This window comes from Bubalus kerabau, chromosome X (assembly GCF_029407905.1).
Source record: "Bubalus kerabau isolate K-KA32 ecotype Philippines breed swamp buffalo chromosome X, PCC_UOA_SB_1v2, whole genome shotgun sequence".
NCBI classification, from domain to species: Eukaryota; Metazoa; Chordata; class Mammalia; order Artiodactyla; family Bovidae; genus Bubalus; species Bubalus kerabau.
In genome coordinates this window covers 150,375,066-150,398,214 of record NC_073647.1, presented here as the reverse complement: position 1 = coordinate 150,398,214, position 23,149 = coordinate 150,375,066, and positions in this window count along the sequence as shown.

Sequence of the window (23,149 nt, the reverse complement as noted above, 5' to 3'; positions counted from 1 at the left end):
GGTCTCCACACTCTCTGGGACCTCCTCTGGTCCGTTCTGATGCAGCTCTTCCTTCACCCGGGAACACTGGCTACAGAGCTTTGAGCCTCCGATCTTTCTCAGGTTCCTTGTGGTGGGCGGTTTCTGAGAAGTTTTCTTGGGCAGCTTTGCCTGAAGGTGATTATTCCCTCTCGCACTTGCCCTGGCCACCTGGAGAAAACAAGAGAAGGGTAGAGAATGGCCTTGGTTTGGGGAAGAGGGTGAAGGTGGCCGGGAACGACAGCTTCAGGAGAAGGGGTGTGGGCAGAGAAGGGGTATGTGCCAGGCAAGGACAGGGGAGGGGGTCTTATGGGGTGGGGTCAATGGGCAAGAGGAGTTTGGGTGGGTTCAGCTCACCTTGACATTTGTTTTGGGCCTCAATTGAGAGGAGGTCTTCATCCTTTTGTCCCGGGGAACAGGAGGCAGGTGTTTCCTAACTACTCTGAGGCCTTGGGGCTTCCCAGTCCACTTAGTCATTTTGAGGCCTCCCAGTGGTCTGCTCCAGAGCCCCTGAGCACCCCTATATATACCCCTCCCCAGGGAGACACACCCTCATGCTTTATGAGGTCAGCAAGTCTCTTCCCCAGGCAAAGGTGGCCCTGGGTGAGCCTTGACATCACAAAGCCCCATCCTGACACCTCTAGCGGAGGATGGGGAGCAATTCAGATGTTTTGGTGGGAGAAATGAGGCATTTGTACCTCCCCTAAAGAGGAAGTACTCCCTGCCATCCTCATCTCTCTAAGTCAACTCCGATGGGTCACATGGCAGGGAGAGTGTGTCTCCCGCAAAATTTCCCTATTCTATCTATTTATGACTGTAAAAGTATAAAGGGATTTAAAAAAAAAATCTGCAACAAAAGTTTATTTTCTTTGTTCCATAGTCTCAAAATAACTGACAATTAAGAATGAATTTCAAATAAAACCTGTTTTTCAAATTCAGCAAGATACCTTGTGTTCAAATATAAGACATTTTTGTTCTTTTCAAGCTAAAAAAAGTTTGCACCTTGCAGTGAATACTTTGTTTCACTGATGGAGAGGTAAATAAAAGCACATCGTGTGTCTTTACCTTGACAATTTCTCTGGTATCACTGTGTATTTAGAAAAAACTGTTTGAATGCGGGGTGTGTATTAGTCCCTTCCCTCGGGGACTGCAGGCTGTGCAGGAAGTGATCTCGAGGCCTTGCAAACCATGAAGGATGCTCTGTGGAAGGGAGCAGTGGTAACCATGGCAGCCTGTGTTGGTGACAATTGTTGAACAGGGTCTTCTCTTAATGAACTCCCTCATAGAAGACAATGAATTTTTAAAGAGAAGAACTAAGACTGTGCCCGTATGAATTTATATATATATATTTATATATGTATACAAATACACACATATGTGTATGTGTTTGGATATGTATACACACACACATGCATGTGTGCATTTGTATATATGTACACTGAAACTTTGTACCTTGTGAATAATATGTAAAATATTAAAACCTGACATATATGACAACAAGCTTTTCAAACTTCAACCAAGAGAATTTGGTGTTGCAGAGGAAAAGTATTTAATTACTGACATTATTTTAGAATAGTGGAGTATGGAGATGGTACTCAAAACAGAAGCAGTGTTTACTTGGTTTTATTCTTGTAATAAAAGTCTTCGTGGGCAATGCTCCCCAGTATTGCCTGCACGGGATGTGGGCTACTCCCCCTGCCTCACCTGTGGGAGCCCACTGCCGCATTCTAAATTACTTTGCCCCGAAGAAGACATACAGATGGCTAACAAACACATGAAAAGATGCTCAAAATCACTCATTATCAGACAAATGCAAAGCACAACCACAATGAAGTACCATCTCACGCCAGTCAGGATGGCTGCTATCCAAACATCTACAAGCAACAAATGCAGAAGAGGGTGTGGAGAGAAGGGAACCCTCTTACACTGTTGGTGCGAATGCAAGCTAGTACAGCCACTATGGAGCACAGTGTGGAGATTCCTTACAAAACTGGCACTAGAACTGCCATATGACCCAGCCATCCCACTGCTGGGCATACACACCGAGGAAACCAGAATTGAAAGAGACATGTGGACTCGAGTGATCATCACAGCACTGTTTACGATAGGCAGGACATGGAAGCAACCTAGATGTCCATCAGCAGACGAATGGACGAGAAAGCAGTGGAACATATACACAATGGAATATTACTCAGCCATGTAAAAGAATACACTTGACTCAGTTCTAATGAGGTGGATGAAACTGGAGCCTATTATACAGAGTGAAATAAGTCAGAAAGAAAATCACCAATCCACTCTACTTAGGCATATATATGGAATGTAGAAAGATGGTAATGATAACCCTGTATGCGAGACTGCAAAAGAGACACAGACGTACAGAAGAGTCTTTTGGACTCTGCGGGAGAAGGCGAGCGTGGGATGCTCTGAGAGAGTCGTGTTGAAACATGTATATTATCGTATGTGAATCAGATCATCAGTCCAGGCTCCATGCATGAGACAGGGTGCTCGGGGCTGGTGCACTGGGATGGCCCAGAGGGATGGGACGGGGAGGGAGGTGTGAGGGGGGATTCAGGATGGGGAACACATGTACACCCGTGGCAGATTCATGTCAAGTATGGCAAAAACCATTGCAGCACTGTCAAGTAATCAGCCTCCGATTAAAATAAATAAATTTTAAAAAACAAACTAACTTCCTTTGGTAAAACGGGCCTGATCAATGTTGGCTTTGTGACTTCCAAAAACACCATTATTTTCGTTCCTTGCTTCCCTCCTTCCTCCCCCTTCTGTCTTTCCTTTTCTTTCTTATTATACAATTGAGAAAGTTTGCTTTCCATTGATAGTTATTAGAGTACTGGCTCTATTCACCATGTTGTACAATACATCCTTGAGCTCCTCTGACACCTAACACGGTGTGCCTCCCACTCTGCCACCTCTGTTGCCCCTCCCTCTTACCCTCCCCTCTGGTAACCAGTAGATTGATCTCTGTATCTGTGAGCCTCCATTTTTGTTACATTCTCTATTTTGTGGTGTTTTCAGATTCTATAAGTGCTATCGTACAGTATTTGTCTATCTCTGTCTGAGTTTTTTTACTTAATAGTGTACCTTCCATGTTGCTGCAAATGTCCAGATTCCATTCTTTTTATGGGGCAACGTCCCTCTATGCCTTTTTAGCAAATGGCACTGCCACCGCACACGACACGGCTCCCCGGCTCAGTTTCCATCTCTGCCCTCACGCAGAGAAACACCAAGTCCTCTTCCTCTTCTCCCATGGGATGTGTATCTTTGAAGCTGAGTCTGGAACCAGTTCTTCCCCCCGCCCCCCACTTTCTGGCAAACTGGACCTTCTAGTCCCATCTCCAACCCCACAGGACCCATCTCCCTCCCTCTTCACACATTTATCCCTGCCCTGCCCTCTCTGCCCCCACTCTCAGAGAACTCGGAGACAAACAGAATTTCACATCAGGTTGATTTTATGTGCATTCTTAATATATGCAGTTGGTATAATAGTCAACGTCGGTACCGTTGGCCAGTACTCAGCGGCAAGACCCTCGAAGATTTCTGAGGTCCCTAGCCATGACTTCCAGTCACTGGCTGCCCACGGGTCCCACTCGAATGACACGGGTCTCCACACTCTCTGGGACCTCCTCTGGTCCGTTCTGATGCAGCTCTTCCTTCACCTGGGAACACTGGCTACAGAGCTTTGAGCCTCCGATCTTTCTCAGGTTCCTTGTGGTGGGCGGTTTCTGAGACGTTTTCTTGGGCAGCTTTGCCTGAAGGTGATTATTCCCTCTCGCACTTGCCCTGGCCACCTGGAGAAAACAAGAGAAGGGTAGAGAATGGCCTTGGTTTGGGGAAGAGGGTGAAGGTGGCCGGGAACGACAGCTTCAGGAGAAGGGGTGTGGGCAGAGAAGGGGTATGTGCCAGGCAAGGACAGGGGAGGGGGTCTTATGGGGTGGGGTCAATGGGCAAGAGGAGTTTGGGTGGGTTCAGCTCACCTTGACATTTGTTTTGGGCCTCAATTGAGAGGAGGTCTTCATCCTTTTGTCCCGGGGAACAGGAGGCAGGTGTTTCCTAACTACTCTGAGGCCTTGGGGCTTCCCAGTCCACTTAGTCATTTTGAGGCCTCCCAGTGGTCTGCTCCAGAGCCCCTGAGCACCCCTATATATACCCCTCCCCAGGGAGACACACCCTCATGCTTTATGAGGTCAGCAAGTCTCTTCCCCAGCCAATGGTGGCCCTGGGTGAGCCTTGACATCACAAAGCCCCATCCTGACACCTCTAGCGGAGGATGGGGAGCAATTCAGATGTTTTGGGGGGAGAAATGAGGCATTTGTACTTCCCCTAAAGAGGAAGTACTCCCTGCCATCCTCATCTCTCTAAGTCAACTCCGATGGGTCACATGGCAGGGAGAGTGTGTCTCCCCCAAAACTTCCCTATTCTATCTATTTATGACTGTAAAAGTATAAAGGGATTTAAAAAATAAAATCTGCAAACGATACAGCTTCAGCAGCCCCAGGTAACAAAAGTTTATTTTCTTTGTTCCATAGTCTCAAAATAACTGACAATTAAGAATGAATTTCACCTTTTTCTCAAGCGCACATGGAACCTTCTCCAGGATAGATCACATCCTGGGCCATAAAGCTAGCCTTGGTAAATTCAAAAAAATAGAAATCATTCCAAGCATCTTTTCTGACCACAATGCAGTAAGATTAGATCTCAATTACTGGAGAAAAACTATTAAAAAATCCAACATATGGAGGCTGAACAACACGCTGCTGAATAACCAACAAGTCACAGAAGAAATAAAAAAAGAAATCAAAATTTGCATAGAAACGAATGAAAATGAAAACACAACAACCCAAAACCTGTGGGACACGGTAAAAGCAGTCCTAAGGGGAATGTTCATAGCAATACAGGCACACCTCAAGAAACAAGAAAAAAGTCAAATAAATAACCTAACTCTACACCTAAAGCCACTAGAAAAGGAAGAAATGAAGAACCCCAGGGTTAGTAGAAGGAAAGAAATCTTAAAAATTAAAGCAGAAATAAATGCAAAAGAAACAAAAGAGACCATAGCAAAAATCAACAAAACCAAAAGCTGGTTCTTTGAAAGGATAAATAAAATTGACAAACCATTAGCCAGACTCATCAAGAAACAAAGGGAGAAAAATCAAATCAATAAAATTAGAAATGAAAATGGAGAGATTACAACAGACAACACAGAAATACAAAGGATCATAAGAGACTACTATCAACAATTATATGCCAATAAAATGGACAACGAGGAAGAAATGGACAAATTCTTAGAAAAGTACAACTTTCCAAAACTCGACCAGGAAGAAATAGAAAATCTCAACAGACCCATCCCAAGCACGGAAATTGAAACTGTAATAAAAAATCTTCCGGCAAACAAAAGCCCAGGTCCAGACGGCGTCACAGCTGAATTCTACCAAAAATTTAGAGAAGAGCTAACAACTATCCTGCTCAAACACTTCCAGAAAATTGCAGAGGATGGTAAACTTCCAAACTCATTCTATGAGGCCACCATCACCCTAATACCAAAACCTGACAAAGATCCCACAAAAAAAGAAAACTACAGGCCAATATCATTGATGAACATAGATGCAAAAATCCTTAACAAAATTCTAGCAATCAGAATCCAACAACACATTAAGAAGATCATACACCATGACCAGGTGGGCTTTATCCCAGGGATGCAAGGATTCTTCAATATCCGCAAATCAATCAATGTAATACACCGCATTAACAAATTGAAAAATAAAAACCATATGATTATCTCAATAGATGCAGAGAAAGCCTTTGACAAAATTCAACATCCATTTATGATCAAAACTCTCCAGAAATCAGGAATAGAAGGAACATACCTCAACATAATAAAAGCTATATATGACAAACCCGCAGCAAACATTATCCTCAATGGTGAAAAATTGAAAGCATTTCCTCTAAAGTCAGGAACAAGACAAGGGTGCCCACTTTCACCATTACTATTCAACATAGTTTTGGAAGTTTTGGCCACAGCAATCAGAACAGAAAAAGAAATAAAAGGAATCCAAATTGGAAAAGAAGAAGTAAAGCTCTCACTGTTTGCAGATGACATGATCCTCTACATAGAAAACCCTAAAGACTCCACCAGAAAATTACTAGAACTAATCAATGACTATAGTAAAGTTGCAGGATATAAAATCAACACACAGAAATCCCTTGCATTCCTATACACTAATAATGAGAAAACAGAAAGAGAAATTAAGGAAACAATTCCATTCACCATTGCAACGGAAAGAATAAAATACTTAGGAATATATCTACCTGAAGAATCTAAAGACCTATATATAGAAAACTATAAAACACTGGTGAAAGAAATCAAAGAGGACACTAACAGATGGAGAAATATACCATGTTCATGGATTGGAAGAATCAATGTAGTGAAAATGACTATACTGCCCAAAGCAATCTATAGATTCAATGCAATCCCTATCAAGCTACCAACAGCATTCTTCACAGAGCTAGAACAAATAATTTCACAATTTGTATGGAAAAAAAAAAAAAACCTCGAATAGCCAAAGCGATCTTGAGAAAGAAGAATGGAACTGGAGGAATCAACCTACCTGACTTCAGGCTCTACTACAAAGCCACAGTTATCAAGACAGTATGGTACTGGCACAAAGACAGAAATATAGATCGATGGAACAAAATAGAAAGCCCAGAGATAAATCCACGCACATATGGACACCTTATCTTTGACAAAGGAGGCAAGAATATACAATGGATTAAAGACAATCTCTTTAACAAGTGGTGCTGGGAACTCTGGTCAACCACTTGTAAAAAAATGAAACTAGAACACTTTCTAACACCATACACAAAAATAAACTCAAAATGGATTAAAGATCTAAACGTAAGACCAGAAACTATAAAACTCCTAGAGGAGAACATAGGCAAAACACTCTCTGACATACATCACAGCAGGATCCTCTATGACCCACCTCCCAGAATATTGGAAATAAAAGCAAAAATAAACAAATGGGACCTAATTAACTTAAAAGTTTCTGCACAACAAAGGAAACCATTAGCAAGGTGAAAAGACAGCCTTCAGAATGGGAGAAGATAATAGCAAATGAAGTAACTGACAAACAACTAATCTCGAGAATATACAAGCAACTCCTACAGCTCAACTCCAGAAAAATAAATGACCCAATCAAAAAATGGGCCAAAGAACTAAACAGACATTTCTCCAAAGAAGACATACAGATGGCTAACAAACACATGAAAAGATGCTCAACATCACTCATTATCAGAGACATGCAAATCAAAACCACTATGAGGTACCATTTCACACCAGTCAGAATGGCTGCGATCCAAAAGTCTACAAGTAATAAATGCTGGAGAGGGTGTGGAGAAAAGGGAACCCTCTTACACTGTTGGTGGGAATGCAAACTAGTACAGCCACTATGGAGAACAGTGTGGAGATTCCTTAAAAAACTGGAAATAGACCTGCCTTATAGTCCAGCAATCCCACTGCTGGGCATACACACTGAGGAAACCAGAAGGGAAAGAGACACGAGTACCCCAATGTTCATCGCAGCACTGTTTATAATAGCCAGGACATGGAAGCAACCTAGGTGTCCATCAGCAGATGAATGGATAAGAAAGCTGTGGCACATATACACAATGGAGTATTATTCAGCCATTAAAAAGAATACATTTGACTCAGTTCTAATGAGGTGGATGAAACTGGAGCCTATTATACAGAGTGAAGTAAGCCAGAAAGAAAAACACCAATACAGTATACGAACGCATATATATGGAATTTAGAAAGATGGTAACAATAAGCCTGTGTACGAGACAGCAAAAGAGACACTGATGTATAGAACAGTCTTAGGGACTCTGTGGGAGAGGGAGAGGGTGGGAAGATTTGGGAGAATGGCATTGAAACATGTAAAATATCATGTATGAAATGAGTTGCCAGTCCAGGTTCGATGCATGATACCGGATGCTCGGGGCTGGTGCACTGGGACGACCCAGAGGGATGGAATGGGGAGGGAGGAGGGAGGAGGGTTCAGGATGGGGAACACATGTACACCCGTGGCGGATTCATGTCAAGTATGGCAAAAACCATTGCAGCACTGTCAAGTAATCAGCCTCCGATTAAAATAAATAAATTTTAAAAAACAAACTAACTTCCTTTGGTAAAACGGGCCTGATCAATGTTGGCTTTGTGACTTCCAAAAACACCATTATTTTCGTTCCTTGCTTCCCTCCTTCCTCCCCCTTCTGTCTTTCCTTTTCTTTCTTATTATACAATTGAGAAAGTCTGCTTTCCATTGATAGTTATTAGAGTACTGGCTCTATTCACCATGTTGTACAATACATCCTTGAGCTCCTCTGACACCTAACACGGTGTGCCTCCCACTCTGCCACCTCTGTTGCCCCTCCCTCTTACCCTCCCCTCTGGTAACCAGTAGATTGATCTCTGTATCTGTGAGCCTCCATTTTTGTTACATTCTCTATTTTGTGGTGTTTTCAGATTCTATAAGTGCTATCGTACAGTATTTGTCTATCTCTGTCTGAGTTTTTTTACTTAATAGTGTACCTTCCATGTTGCTGCAAATGTCCAGATTCCATTCTTTTTATGGGGCAACTTCCCTCTATGCCTTTTTAGCAAATGGCACTGCCACCGCCCACGACACGGCTCCCCGGCTCAGTTTCCATCTCTGCCCTCACGCAGAGAAACACCAAGTCCTCTTCCCCTTCTCCCATGGGATGTGTATCTTTGAAGCTGAGTCTGGAACCAGTTCTTCCCCCCGCCCCCCACTTTCTGGCAAACTGGACCTTCTAGTCCCATCTCCAACCCCACAGGACCCATCTCCCTCCCTCTTCACACATTTATCCCTGCCCTGCCCTCTCTGCCCCCACTCTCAGAGAACTCGCAGACAAACAGAATTTCACATCAGGTTGATTTTATGTGCATTCTTAATGTATGCAGTTGGTATAATAGTCAACGTCGGTACCGTTGGCCAGTACTCAGCGGCAAGACCCTCGAAGATTTCTGAGGTCTCTAGCCATGCCTTCCAGTCACTGGCTGCCCACGGGTCCCACTCGAATGACACGGGTCTCCACACTCTCTGGGACCTCCTCTGGTCCGTTCTGATGCAGCTCTTCCTTCACCCGGGAACACTGGCTACAGAGCTTTGAGCCTCCGATCTTTCTCAGGTTCCTTGTGGTGGGCGGTTTCTGAGAAGTTTTCTTGGGCAGCTTTGCCTGAAGGTGATTATTCCCTCTCGCACTTGCCCTGGCCACCTGGAGAAAACAAGAGAAGGGTAGAGAATGGCCTTGGTTTGGGGAAGAGGGTGAAGGTGGCCGGGAACGACAGCTTCAGGAGAAGGGGTGTGGGCAGAGAAGGGGTATGTGCCAGGCAAGGACAGGGGAGGGGGTCTTATGGGGTGGGGTCAATGGGCAAGAGGAGTTTGGGTGGGTTCAGCTCACCTTGACATTTGTTTTGGGCCTCAATTGAGAGGAGGTCTTCATCCTTTTGTCCCGGGGAACAGGAGGCAGGTGTTTCCTAACTACTCTGAGGCCTTGGGGCTTCCCAGTCCACTTAGTCATTTTGAGGCCTCCCAGTGGTCTGCTCCAGAGCCCCTGAGCACCCCTATATATACCCCTCCCCAGGGAGACACACCCTCATGCTTTATGAGGTCAGCAAGTCTCTTCCCCAGGCAAAGGTGGCCCTGGGTGAGCCTTGACATCACAAAGCCCCATCCTGACACCTCTAGCGGAGGATGGGGAGCAATTCAGATGTTTTGGTGGGAGAAATGAGGCATTTGTACCTCCCCTAAAGAGGAAGTACTCCCTGCCATCCTCATCTCTCTAAGTCAACTCCGATGGGTCACATGGCAGGGAGAGTGTGTCTCCCGCAAAATTTCCCTATTCTATCTATTTATGACTGTAAAAGTATAAAGGGATTTAAAAAAAAAATCTGCAACAAAAGTTTATTTTCTTTGTTCCATAGTCTCAAAATAACTGACAATTAAGAATGAATTTCAAATAAAACCTGTTTTTCAAATTCAGCAAGATACCTTGTGTTCAAATATAAGACGATTTTGTTCTTTTCAAGCTAAAAAAAGTTTGCACCTTGCAGTGAATACTTTGTTTCACTGATGGAGAGGTAAATAAAAGCACATCGTGTGTCTTTACCTTGACAATTTCTCTGGTATCACTGTGTATTTAGAAAAAACTGTTTGAATGCGGGGTGTGTATTAGTCCCTTCCCTCGGGGACTGCAGGCTGTGCAGGAAGTGATCTCGAGGCCTTGCAAACCATGAAGGATGCTCTGTGGAAGGGAGCAGTGGTAACCATGGCAGCCTGTGTTGGTGACAATTGTTGAACAGGGTCTTCTCTTAATGAACTCCCTCATAGAAGACAATGAATTTTTAAAGAGAAGAACTAAGACTGTGCCCGTATGAATTTATATATATATATTTATATATGTATACAAATACACACATATGTGTATGTGTTTGGATATGTATACACACACACATGCATGTGTGCATTTGTATATATGTACACTGAAACTTTGTACCTTGTGAATAATATGTAAAATATTAAAACCTGACATATATGACAACAAGCTTTTCAAACTTCAACCAAGAGAATTTGGTGTTGCAGAGGAAAAGTATTTAATTACTGACATTATTTTAGAATAGTGGAGTATGGAGATGGTACTCAAAACAGAAGCAGTGTTTACTTGGTTTTATTCTTGTAATAAAAGTCTTCGTGGGCAATGCTCCCCAGTATTGCCTGCACGGGATGTGGGCTACTCCCCCTGCCTCACCTGTGGGAGCCCACTGCCGCATTCTAAATTACTTTGCCCCGAAGAAGACATACAGATGGCTAACAAACACATGAAAAGATGCTCAAAATCACTCATTATCAGACAAATGCAAAGCACAACCACAATGAAGTACCATCTCACGCCAGTCAGGATGGCTGCTATCCAAACATCTACAAGCAACAAATGCAGAAGAGGGTGTGGAGAGAAGGGAACCCTCTTACACTGTTGGTGCGAATGCAAGCTAGTACAGCCACTATGGAGCACAGTGTGGAGATTCCTTACAAAACTGGCACTAGAACTGCCATATGACCCAGCCATCCCACTGCTGGGCATACACACCGAGGAAACCAGAATTGAAAGAGACATGTGGACTCGAGTGATCATCACAGCACTGTTTACGATAGGCAGGACATGGAAGCAACCTAGATGTCCATCAGCAGACGAATGGACGAGAAAGCAGTGGAACATATACACAATGGAATATTACTCAGCCATGTAAAAGAATACACTTGACTCAGTTCTAATGAGGTGGATGAAACTGGAGCCTATTATACAGAGTGAAATAAGTCAGAAAGAAAATCACCAATCCACTCTACTTAGGCATATATATGGAATGTAGAAAGATGGTAATGATAACCCTGTATGCGAGACTGCAAAAGAGACACAGACGTACAGAAGAGTCTTTTGGACTCTGCGGGAGAAGGCGAGCGTGGGATGCTCTGAGAGAGTCGTGTTGAAACATGTATATTATCGTATGTGAATCAGATCATCAGTCCAGGCTCCATGCATGAGACAGGGTGCTCGGGGCTGGTGCACTGGGATGGCCCAGAGGGATGGGACGGGGAGGGAGGTGTGAGGGGGGATTCAGGATGGGGAACACATGTACACCCGTGGCAGATTCATGTCAAGTATGGCAAAAACCATTGCAGCACTGTCAAGTAATCAGCCTCCGATTAAAATAAATAAATTTTAAAAAACAAACTAACTTCCTTTGGTAAAACGGGCCTGATCAATGTTGGCTTTGTGACTTCCAAAAACACCATTATTTTCGTTCCTTGCTTCCCTCCTTCCTCCCCCTTCTGTCTTTCCTTTTCTTTCTTATTATACAATTGAGAAAGTTTGCTTTCCATTGATAGTTATTAGAGTACTGGCTCTATTCACCATGTTGTACAATACATCCTTGAGCTCCTCTGACACCTAACACGGTGTGCCTCCCACTCTGCCACCTCTGTTGCCCCTCCCTCTTACCCTCCCCTCTGGTAACCAGTAGATTGATCTCTGTATCTGTGAGCCTCCATTTTTGTTACATTCTCTATTTTGTGGTGTTTTCAGATTCTATAAGTGCTATCGTACAGTATTTGTCTATCTCTGTCTGAGTTTTTTTACTTAATAGTGTACCTTCCATGTTGCTGCAAATGTCCAGATTCCATTCTTTTTATGGGGCAACGTCCCTCTATGCCTTTTTAGCAAATGGCACTGCCACCGCACACGACACGGCTCCCCGGCTCAGTTTCCATCTCTGCCCTCACGCAGAGAAACACCAAGTCCTCTTCCTCTTCTCCCATGGGATGTGTATCTTTGAAGCTGAGTCTGGAACCAGTTCTTCCCCCCGCCCCCCACTTTCTGGCAAACTGGACCTTCTAGTCCCATCTCCAACCCCACAGGACCCATCTCCCTCCCTCTTCACACATTTATCCCTGCCCTGCCCTCTCTGCCCCCACTCTCAGAGAACTCGGAGACAAACAGAATTTCACATCAGGTTGATTTTATGTGCATTCTTAATATATGCAGTTGGTATAATAGTCAACGTCGGTACCGTTGGCCAGTACTCAGCGGCAAGACCCTCGAAGATTTCTGAGGTCCCTAGCCATGCCTTCCAGTCACTGGCTGCCCACGGGTCCCACTCGAATGACACGGGTCTCCACACTCTCTGGGACCTCCTCTGGTCCGTTCTGATGCAGCTCTTCCTTCACCCGGGAACACTGGCTACAGAGCTTTGAGCCTCCGATCTTTCTCAGGTTCCTTGTGGTGGGCGGTTTCTGAGAAGTTTTCTTGGGCAGCTTTGCCTGAAGGTGATTATTCCCTCTCGCACTTGCCCTGGCCACCTGGAGAAAACAAGAGAAGGGTAGAGAATGGCCTTGGTTTGGGGAAGAGGGTGAAGGTGGCCGGGAACGACAGCTTCAGGAGAAGGGGTGTGGGCAGAGAAGGGGTATGTGCCAGGCAAGGACAGGGGAGGGGGTCTTATGGGGTGGGGTCAATGGGCAAGAGGAGTTTGGGTGGGTTCAGCTCACCTTGACATTTGTTTTGGGCCTCAATTGAGAGGAGGTCTTCATCCTTTTGTCCCGGGGAACAGGAGGCAGGTGTTTCCTAACTACTCTGAGGCCTTGGGGCTTCCCAGTCCACTTAGTCATTTTGAGGCCTCCCAGTGGTCTGCTCCAGAGCCCCTGAGCACCCCTATATATACCCCTCCCCAGGGAGACACACCCTCATGCTTTATGAGGTCAGCAAGTCTCTTCCCCAGGCAAAGGTGGCCCTGGGTGAGCCTTGACATCACAAAGCCCCATCCTGACACCTCTAGCGGAGGATGGGGAGCAATTCAGATGTTTTGGTGGGAGAAATGAGGCATTTGTACCTCCCCTAAAGAGGAAGTACTCCCTGCCATCCTCATCTCTCTAAGTCAACTCCGATGGGTCACATGGCAGGGAGAGTGTGTCTCCCGCAAAATTTCCCTATTCTATCTATTTATGACTGTAAAAGTATAAAGGGATTTAAAAAAAAAATCTGCAACAAAAGTTTATTTTCTTTGTTCCATAGTCTCAAAATAACTGACAATTAAGAATGAATTTCAAATAAAACCTGTTTTTCAAATTCAGCAAGATACCTTGTGTTCAAATATAAGACGATTTTGTTCTTTTCAAGCTAAAAAAAGTTTGCACCTTGCAGTGAATACTTTGTTTCACTGATGGAGAGGTAAATAAAAGCACATCGTGTGTCTTTACCTTGACAATTTCTCTGGTATCACTGTGTATTTAGAAAAAACTGTTTGAATGCGGGGTGTGTATTAGTCCCTTCCCTCGGGGACTGCAGGCTGTGCAGGAAGTGATCTCGAGGCCTTGCAAACCATGAAGGATGCTCTGTGGAAGGGAGCAGTGGTAACCATGGCAGCCTGTGTTGGTGACAATTGTTGAACAGGGTCTTCTCTTAATGAACTCCCTCATAGAAGACAATGAATTTTTAAAGAGAAGAACTAAGACTGTGCCCGTATGAATTTATATATATATATTTATATATGTATACAAATACACACATATGTGTATGTGTTTGGATATGTATACACACACACATGCATGTGTGCATTTGTATATATGTACACTGAAACTTTGTACCTTGTGAATAATATGTAAAATATTAAAACCTGACATATATGACAACAAGCTTTTCAAACTTCAACCAAGAGAATTTGGTGTTGCAGAGGAAAAGTATTTAATTACTGACATTATTTTAGAATAGTGGAGTATGGAGATGGTACTCAAAACAGAAGCAGTGTTTACTTGGTTTTATTCTTGTAATAAAAGTCTTCGTGGGCAATGCTCCCCAGTATTGCCTGCACGGGATGTGGGCTACTCCCCCTGCCTCACCTGTGGGAGCCCACTGCCGCATTCTAAATTACTTTGCCCCGAAGAAGACATACAGATGGCTAACAAACACATGAAAAGATGCTCAAAATCACTCATTATCAGACAAATGCAAAGCACAACCACAATGAAGTACCATCTCACGCCAGTCAGGATGGCTGCTATCCAAACATCTACAAGCAACAAATGCAGAAGAGGGTGTGGAGAGAAGGGAACCCTCTTACACTGTTGGTGCGAATGCAAGCTAGTACAGCCACTATGGAGCACAGTGTGGAGATTCCTTACAAAACTGGCACTAGAACTGCCATATGACCCAGCCATCCCACTGCTGGGCATACACACCGAGGAAACCAGAATTGAAAGAGACATGTGGACTCGAGTGATCATCACAGCACTGTTTACGATAGGCAGGACATGGAAGCAACCTAGATGTCCATCAGCAGACGAATGGACGAGAAAGCAGTGGAACATATACACAATGGAATATTACTCAGCCATGTAAAAGAATACACTTGACTCAGTTCTAATGAGGTGGATGAAACTGGAGCCTATTATACAGAGTGAAATAAGTCAGAAAGAAAATCACCAATCCACTCTACTTAGGCATATATATGGAATGTAGAAAGATGGTAATGATAACCCTGTATGCGAGACTGCAAAAGAGACACAGACGTACAGAAGAGTCTTTTGGACTCTGCGGGAGAAGGCGAGCGTGGGATGCTCTGAGAGAGTCGTGTTGAAACATGTATATTATCGTATGTGAATCAGATCATCAGTCCAGGCTCCATGCATGAGACAGGGTGCTCGGGGCTGGTGCACTGGGATGGCCCAGAGGGATGGGACGGGGAGGGAGGTGTGAGGGGGGATTCAGGATGGGGAACACATGTACACCCGTGGCAGATTCATGTCAAGTATGGCAAAAACCATTGCAGCACTGTCAAGTAATCAGCCTCCGATTAAAATAAATAAATTTTAAAAAACAAACTAACTTCCTTTGGTAAAACGGGCCTGATCAATGTTGGCTTTGTGACTTCCAAAAACACCATTATTTTCGTTCCTTGCTTCCCTCCTTCCTCCCCCTTCTGTCTTTCCTTTTCTTTCTTATTATACAATTGAGAAAGTTTGCTTTCCATTGATAGTTATTAGAGTACTGGCTCTATTCACCATGTTGTACAATACATCCTTGAGCTCCTCTGACACCTAACACGGTGTGCCTCCCACTCTGCCACCTCTGTTGCCCCTCCCTCTTACCCTCCCCTCTGGTAACCAGTAGATTGATCTCTGTATCTGTGAGCCTCCATTTTTGTTACATTCTCTATTTTGTGGTGTTTTCAGATTCTATAAGTGCTATCGTACAGTATTTGTCTATCTCTGTCTGAGTTTTTTTACTTAATAGTGTACCTTCCATGTTGCTGCAAATGTCCAGATTCCATTCTTTTTATGGGGCAACGTCCCTCTATGCCTTTTTAGCAAATGGCACTGCCACCGCACACGACACGGCTCCCCGGCTCAGTTTCCATCTCTGCCCTCACGCAGAGAAACACCAAGTCCTCTTCCTCTTCTCCCATGGGATGTGTATCTTTGAAGCTGAGTCTGTAACCAGTTCTTCCCCCCGCCCCCCACTTTCTGGCAAACTGGACCTTCTAGTCCCATCTCCAACCCCACAGGACCCATCTCCCTCCCTCTTCACACATTTATCCCTGCCCTGCCCTCTCTGCCCCCACTCTCAGAGAACTCGGAGACAAACAGAATTTCACATCAGGTTGATTTTATGTGCATTCTTAATATATGCAGTTGGTATAATAGTCAACGTCGGTACCGTTGGCCAGTACTCAGCGGCAAGACCCTCGAAGATTTCTGAGGTCCCTAGCCATGACTTCCAGTCACTGGCTGCCCACGGGTCCCACTCGAATGACACGGGTCTCCACACTCTCTGGGACCTCCTCTGGTCCGTTCTGATGCAGCTCTTCCTTCACCTGGGAACACTGGCTACAGAGCTTTGAGCCTCCGATCTTTCTCAGGTTCCTTGTGGTGGGCGGTTTCTGAGACGTTTTCTTGGGCAGCTTTGCCTGAAGGTGATTATTCCCTCTCGCACTTGCCCTGGCCACCTGGAGAAAACAAGAGAAGGGTAGAGAATGGCCTTGGTTTGGGGAAGAGGGTGAAGGTGGCCGGGAACGACAGCTTCAGGAGAAGGGGTGTGGGCAGAGAAGGGGTATGTGCCAGGCAAGGACAGGGGAGGGGGTCTTATGGGGTGGGGTCAATGGGCAAGAGGAGTTTGGGTGGGTTCAGCTCACCTTGACATTTGTTTTGGGCCTCAATTGAGAGGAGGTCTTCATCCTTTTGTCCCGGGGAACAGGAGGCAGGTGTTTCCTAACTACTCTGAGGCCTTGGGGCTTCCCAGTCCACTTAGTCATTTTGAGGCCTCCCAGTGGTCTGCTCCAGAGCCCCTGAGCACCCCTATATATACCCCTCCCCAGGGAGACACACCCTCATGCTTTATGAGGTCAGCAAGTCTCTTCCCCAGCCAATGGTGGCCCTGGGTGAGCCTTGACATCACAAAGCCCCATCCTGACACCTCTAGCGGAGGATGGGGAGCAATTCAGATGTTTTGGGGGGAGAAATGAGGCATTTGTACTTCCCCTAAAGAGGAAGTACTCCCTGCCATCCTCATCTCTCTAAGTCAACTCCGATGGGTCACATGGCAGGGAGAGTGTGTCTCCCCCAAAACTTCCCTATTCTATCTATTTATGACTGTAAAAGTATAAAGGGATTTAAAAAATAAAATCTGCAAACGATACAGCTTCAGCAGCCCCAGGTAACAAAAGTTTATTTTCTTTGTTCCATAGTCTCAAAATAACTGACAATTAAGAATGAATTTCACCTTTTTCTCAAGCGCACATGGAACCTTCTCCAGGATAGATCACATCCTGGGCCATAAAGCTAGCCTTGGTAAATTCAAAAAAATAGAAATCATTCCAAGCATCTTTTCTGACCACAATGCAGTAAGATTAGATCTCAATTACTGGAGAAAAACTATTAAAAAATCCAACATATGGAGGCTGAACAACACGCTGCTGAATAACCAACAAGTCACAGAAGAAATAAAAAAAGAAATCAAAATTTGCATAGAAACGAATGAAAATGAAAACACAACAACCCAAAACCTGTGGGACACGGTAAAAGCAGTCCTAAGGGGAATGTTCATAGCAATACAGGCACACCTCAAGAAACAAGAAAAAAGTCAAATAAATAACCTAACTCTACACCTAAAGCCACTAGAAAAGGAAGAAATGAAGAACCCCAGGGTTAGTAGAAGGAAAGAAATCTTAAAAATTAAAGCAGAAATAAATGCAAAAGAAACAAAAGAGACCATAGCAAAAATCAACAAAACCAAAAGCTGGTTCTTTGAAAGGATAAATAAAATTGACAAACCATTAGCCAGACTCATCAAGAAACAAAGGGAGAAAAATCAAATCAATAAAATTAGAAATGAAAATGGAGAGATTACAACAGACAACACAGAAATACAAAGGATCATAAGAGACTACTATCAACAATTATATGCCAATAAAATGGACAACGAGGAAGAAATGGACAAATTCTTAGAAAAGTACAACTTTCCAAAACTCGACCAGGAAGAAATAGAAAATCTCAACAGACCCATCCCAAGCACGGAAATTGAAACTGTAATAAAAAATCTTCCGGCAAACAAAAGCCCAGGTCCAGACGGCGTCACAGCTGAATTCTACCAAAAATTTAGAGAAGAGCTAACAACTATCCTGCTCAAACACTTCCAGAAAATTGCAGAGGATGGTAAACTTCCAAACTCATTCTATGAGGCCACCATCACCCTAATACCAAAACCTGACAAAGATCCCACAAAAAAAGAAAACTACAGGCCAATATCATTGATGAACATAGATGCAAAAATCCTTAACAAAATTCTAGCAATCAGAATCCAACAACACATTAAGAAGATCATACACCATGACCAGGTGGGCTTTATCCCAGGGATGCAAGGATTCTTCAATATCCGCAAATCAATCAATGTAATACACCGCATTAACAAATTGAAAAATAAAAACCATATGATTATCTCAATAGATGCAGAGAAAGCCTTTGACAAAATTCAACATCCATTTATGATCAAAACTCTCCAGAAATCAGGAATAGAAGGAACATACCTCAACATAATAAAAGCTATATATGACAAACCCGCAGCAAACATTATCCTCAATGGTGAAAAATTGAAAGCATTTCCTCTAAAGTCAGGAACAAGACAAGGGTGCCCACTTTCACCATTACTATTCAACATAGTTTTGGAAGTTTTGGCCACAGCAATCAGAACAGAAAAAGAAATAAAAGGAATCCAAATTGGAAAAGAAGAAGTAAAGCTCTCACTGTTTGCAGATGACATGATCCTCTACATAGAAAACCCTAAAGACTCCACCAGAAAATTACTAGAACTAATCAATGACTATAGTAAAGTTGCAGGATATAAAATCAACACACAGAAATCCCTTGCATTCCTATACACTAATAATGAGAAAACAGAAAGAGAAATTAAGGAAACAATTCCATTCACCATTGCAACGGAAAGAATAAAATACTTAGGAATATATCTACCTGAAGAATCTAAAGACCTATATATAGAAAACTATAAAACACTGGTGAAAGAAATCAAAGAGGACACTAACAGATGGAGAAATATACCATGTTCATGGATTGGAAGAATCAATGTAGTGAAAATGACTATACTGCCCAAAGCAATCTATAGATTCAATGCAATCCCTATCAAGCTACCAACAGCATTCTTCACAGAGCTAGAACAAATAATTTCACAATTTGTATGGAAAAAAAAAAAAACCTCGAATAGCCAAAGCGATCTTGAGAAAGAAGAATGGAACTGGAGGAATCAACCTACCTGACTTCAGGCTCTACTACAAAGCCACAGTTATCAAGACAGTATGGTACTGGCACAAAGACAGAAATATAGATCGATGGAACAAAATAGAAAGCCCAGAGATAAATCCACGCACATATGGACACCTTATCTTTGACAAAGGAGGCAAGAATATACAATGGATTAAAGACAATCTCTTTAACAAGTGGTGCTGGGAACTCTGGTCAACCACTTGTAAAAAAATGAAACTAGAACACTTTCTAACACCATACACAAAAATAAACTCAAAATGGATTAAAGATCTAAACGTAAGACCAGAAACTATAAAACTCCTAGAGGAGAACATAGGCAAAACACTCTCTGACATACATCACAGCAGGATCCTCTATGACCCACCTCCCAGAATATTGGAAATAAAAGCAAAAATAAACAAATGGGACCTAATTAACTTAAAAGTTTCTGCACAACAAAGGAAACCATTAGCAAGGTGAAAAGACAGCCTTCAGAATGGGAGAAGATAATAGCAAATGAAGTAACTGACAAACAACTAATCTCGAGAATATACAAGCAACTCCTACAGCTCAACTCCAGAAAAATAAATGACCCAATCAAAAAATGGGCCAAAGAACTAAACAGACATTTCTCCAAAGAAGACATACAGATGGCTAACAAACACATGAAAAGATGCTCAACATCACTCATTATCAGAGACATGCAAATCAAAACCACTATGAGGTACCATTTCACACCAGTCAGAATGGCTGCGATCCAAAAGTCTACAAGTAATAAATGCTGGAGAGGGTGTGGAGAAAAGGGAACCCTCTTACACTGTTGGTGGGAATGCAAACTAGTACAGCCACTATGGAGAACAGTGTGGAGATTCCTTAAAAAACTGGAAATAGACCTGCCTTATAGTCCAGCAATCCCACTGCTGGGCATACACACTGAGGAAACCAGAAGGGAAAGAGACACGAGTACCCCAATGTTCATCGCAGCACTGTTTATAATAGCCAGGACATGGAAGCAACCTAGGTGTCCATCAGCAGATGAATGGATAAGAAAGCTGTGGCACATATACACAATGGAGTATTATTCAGCCATTAAAAAGAATACATTTGACTCAGTTCTAATGAGGTGGATGAAACTGGAGCCTATTATACAGAGTGAAGTAAGCCAGAAAGAAAAACACCAATACAGTATACGAACGCATATATATGGAATTTAGAAAGATGGTAACAATAAGCCTGTGTACGAGACAGCAAAAGAGACACTGATGTATAGAACAGTCTTAGGGACTCTGTGGGAGAGGGAGAGGGTGGGAAGATTTGGGAGAATGGCATTGAAACATGTAAAATATCATGTATGAAATGAGTTGCCAGTCCAGGTTCGATGCATGATACCGGATGCTCGGGGCTGGTGCACTGGGACGACCCAGAGGGATGGAATGGGGAGGGAGGAGGGAGGAGGGTTCAGGATGGGGAACACATGTACACCCGTGGCGGATTCATGTCAAGTATGGCAAAAACCATTGCAGCACTGTCAAGTAATCAGCCTCCGATTAAAATAAATAAATTTTAAAAAACAAACTAACTTCCTTTGGTAAAACGGGCCTGATCAATGTTGGCTTTGTGACTTCCAAAAACACCATTATTTTCGTTCCTTGCTTCCCTCCTTCCTCCCCCTTCTGTCTTTCCTTTTCTTTCTTATTATACAATTGAGAAAGTCTGCTTTCCATTGATAGTTATTAGAGTACTGGCTCTATTCACCATGTTGTACAATACATCCTTGAGCTCCTCTGACACCTAACACGGTGTGCCTCCCACTCTGCCACCTCTGTTGCCCCTCCCTCTTACCCTCCCCTCTGGTAACCAGTAGATTGATCTCTGTATCTGTGAGCCTCCATTTTTGTTACATTCTCTATTTTGTGGTGTTTTCAGATTCTATAAGTGCTATCGTACAGTATTTGTCTATCTCTGTCTGAGTTTTTTTACTTAATAGTGTACCTTCCATGTTGCTGCAAATGTCCAGATTCCATTCTTTTTATGGGGCAACTTCCCTCTATGCCTTTTTAGCAAATGGCACTGCCACCGCCCACGACACGGCTCCCTGGCTCAGTTTCCATCTCTGCACTCACGCAGAGAAACACCAAGTCCTCTTCCTCTTCTCCCATGGGATGTGTATCTTTGAAGCTGAGTCTGGAACCAGTTCTTCCCCCCGCCCCCCACTTTCTGGCAAACTGGACCTTCTAGTCCCATCTCCAACCCCACAGGACCCATCTCCCTCCCTCTTCACACATTTATCCCTGCCCTGCCCTCTCTGCCCCCACTCTCAGAGAACTCGGAGACAAACAGAATTTCACATCAGGTTGATTTTATGTGCATTCTTAATGTATGCAGTTGGTATAATAGTCAACGTCGGTACCGTTGGCCAGTACTCAGCGGCAAGACCCTCGAAGATTTCTGAGGTCCCTAGCCATGCCTTCCAGTCACTGGCTGCCCACGGGTCCCACTCGAATGACATGGGTCTCCACACTCTCTGGGACCTCCTCTGGTCCGTTCTGATGCAGCTCTTCCTTCACCTGGGAACACTGGCTACAGAGCTTTGAGCCTCCGATCTTTCTCAGGTTCCTTGTGGTGGGCGGTTTCTGAGACGTTTTCTTGGGCAGCTTTGCCTGAAGGTGATTATTCCCTCTCGCACTTGCCCTGGCCACCTGGAGAAAACAAGAGAAGGGTAGAGAATGGCCTTGGTTTGGGGAAGAGGGTGAAGGTGGCCGGGAACGACAGCTTCAGGAGAAGGGGTGTGGGCAGAGAAGGGGTATGTGCCAGGCAAGGACAGGGGAGGGGGTCTTATGGGGTGGGGTCAATGGGCAAGAGGAGTTTGGGTGGGTTCAGCTCACCTTGCCATTTGTTTTGGGCCTCAATTGAGAGGAGGTCTTCATCCTTTTGTCCCGGGGAACAGGAGGCAGGTGTTTCCTAACTACTCTGAGGCCTTGGGGCTTCCCAGTCCACTTAGTCATTTTGAGGCCTCCCAGTGGTCTGCTCCAGAGCCCCTGAGCACCCCTATATATACCCCTCCCCAGGGAGACACACCCTCATGCTTTATGAGGTCAGCAAGTCTCTTCCCCAGGCAAAGGTGGCCCTGGGTGAGCCTTGACATCACAAAGCCCCATCCTGACACCTCTAGCGGAGGATGGGGAGCAATTCAGATGTTTTGGTGGGAGAAATGAGGCATTTGTACTTCCCCTAAAGAGGAAGTACTCCCTGCCATCCTCATCTCTCTAAGTCAACTCCGATGGGTCACATGGCAGGGAGAGTGTGTCTCCCCCAAAACTTCCCTATTCTATCTAATTATGACTATAAAAGTATAAAGGGATTTAAAAAATAAAATCTGCAAACGATACAGCTTCAGCAGCCCCAGGTAACAAAAGTTTATTTTTTTTGTTTCATAGTCTCAAAATAACTGACAATTAAGAATGAATTTCAAATAAAACCTGTTTTTCAAATTCAGCAAGATACCTTGTGTTCAAATATAAGACATTTTTTTTCTTTTCAAGCTAAAAAAAGTTTGCACCTTGCAGTGAATACTTTGTTTCACTGATGGAGAGGTAAATAAAAGCACATCGTGTGTCTTTACCTTGACAATTTCTCTGGTATCACTGTGTATTTAGAAAAAACTGTTTGAATGCGGGGTGTGTATTAGTCCCTTCCCTCGGGGACTGCAGGCTGTGCAGGAAGTGATCTCGAGG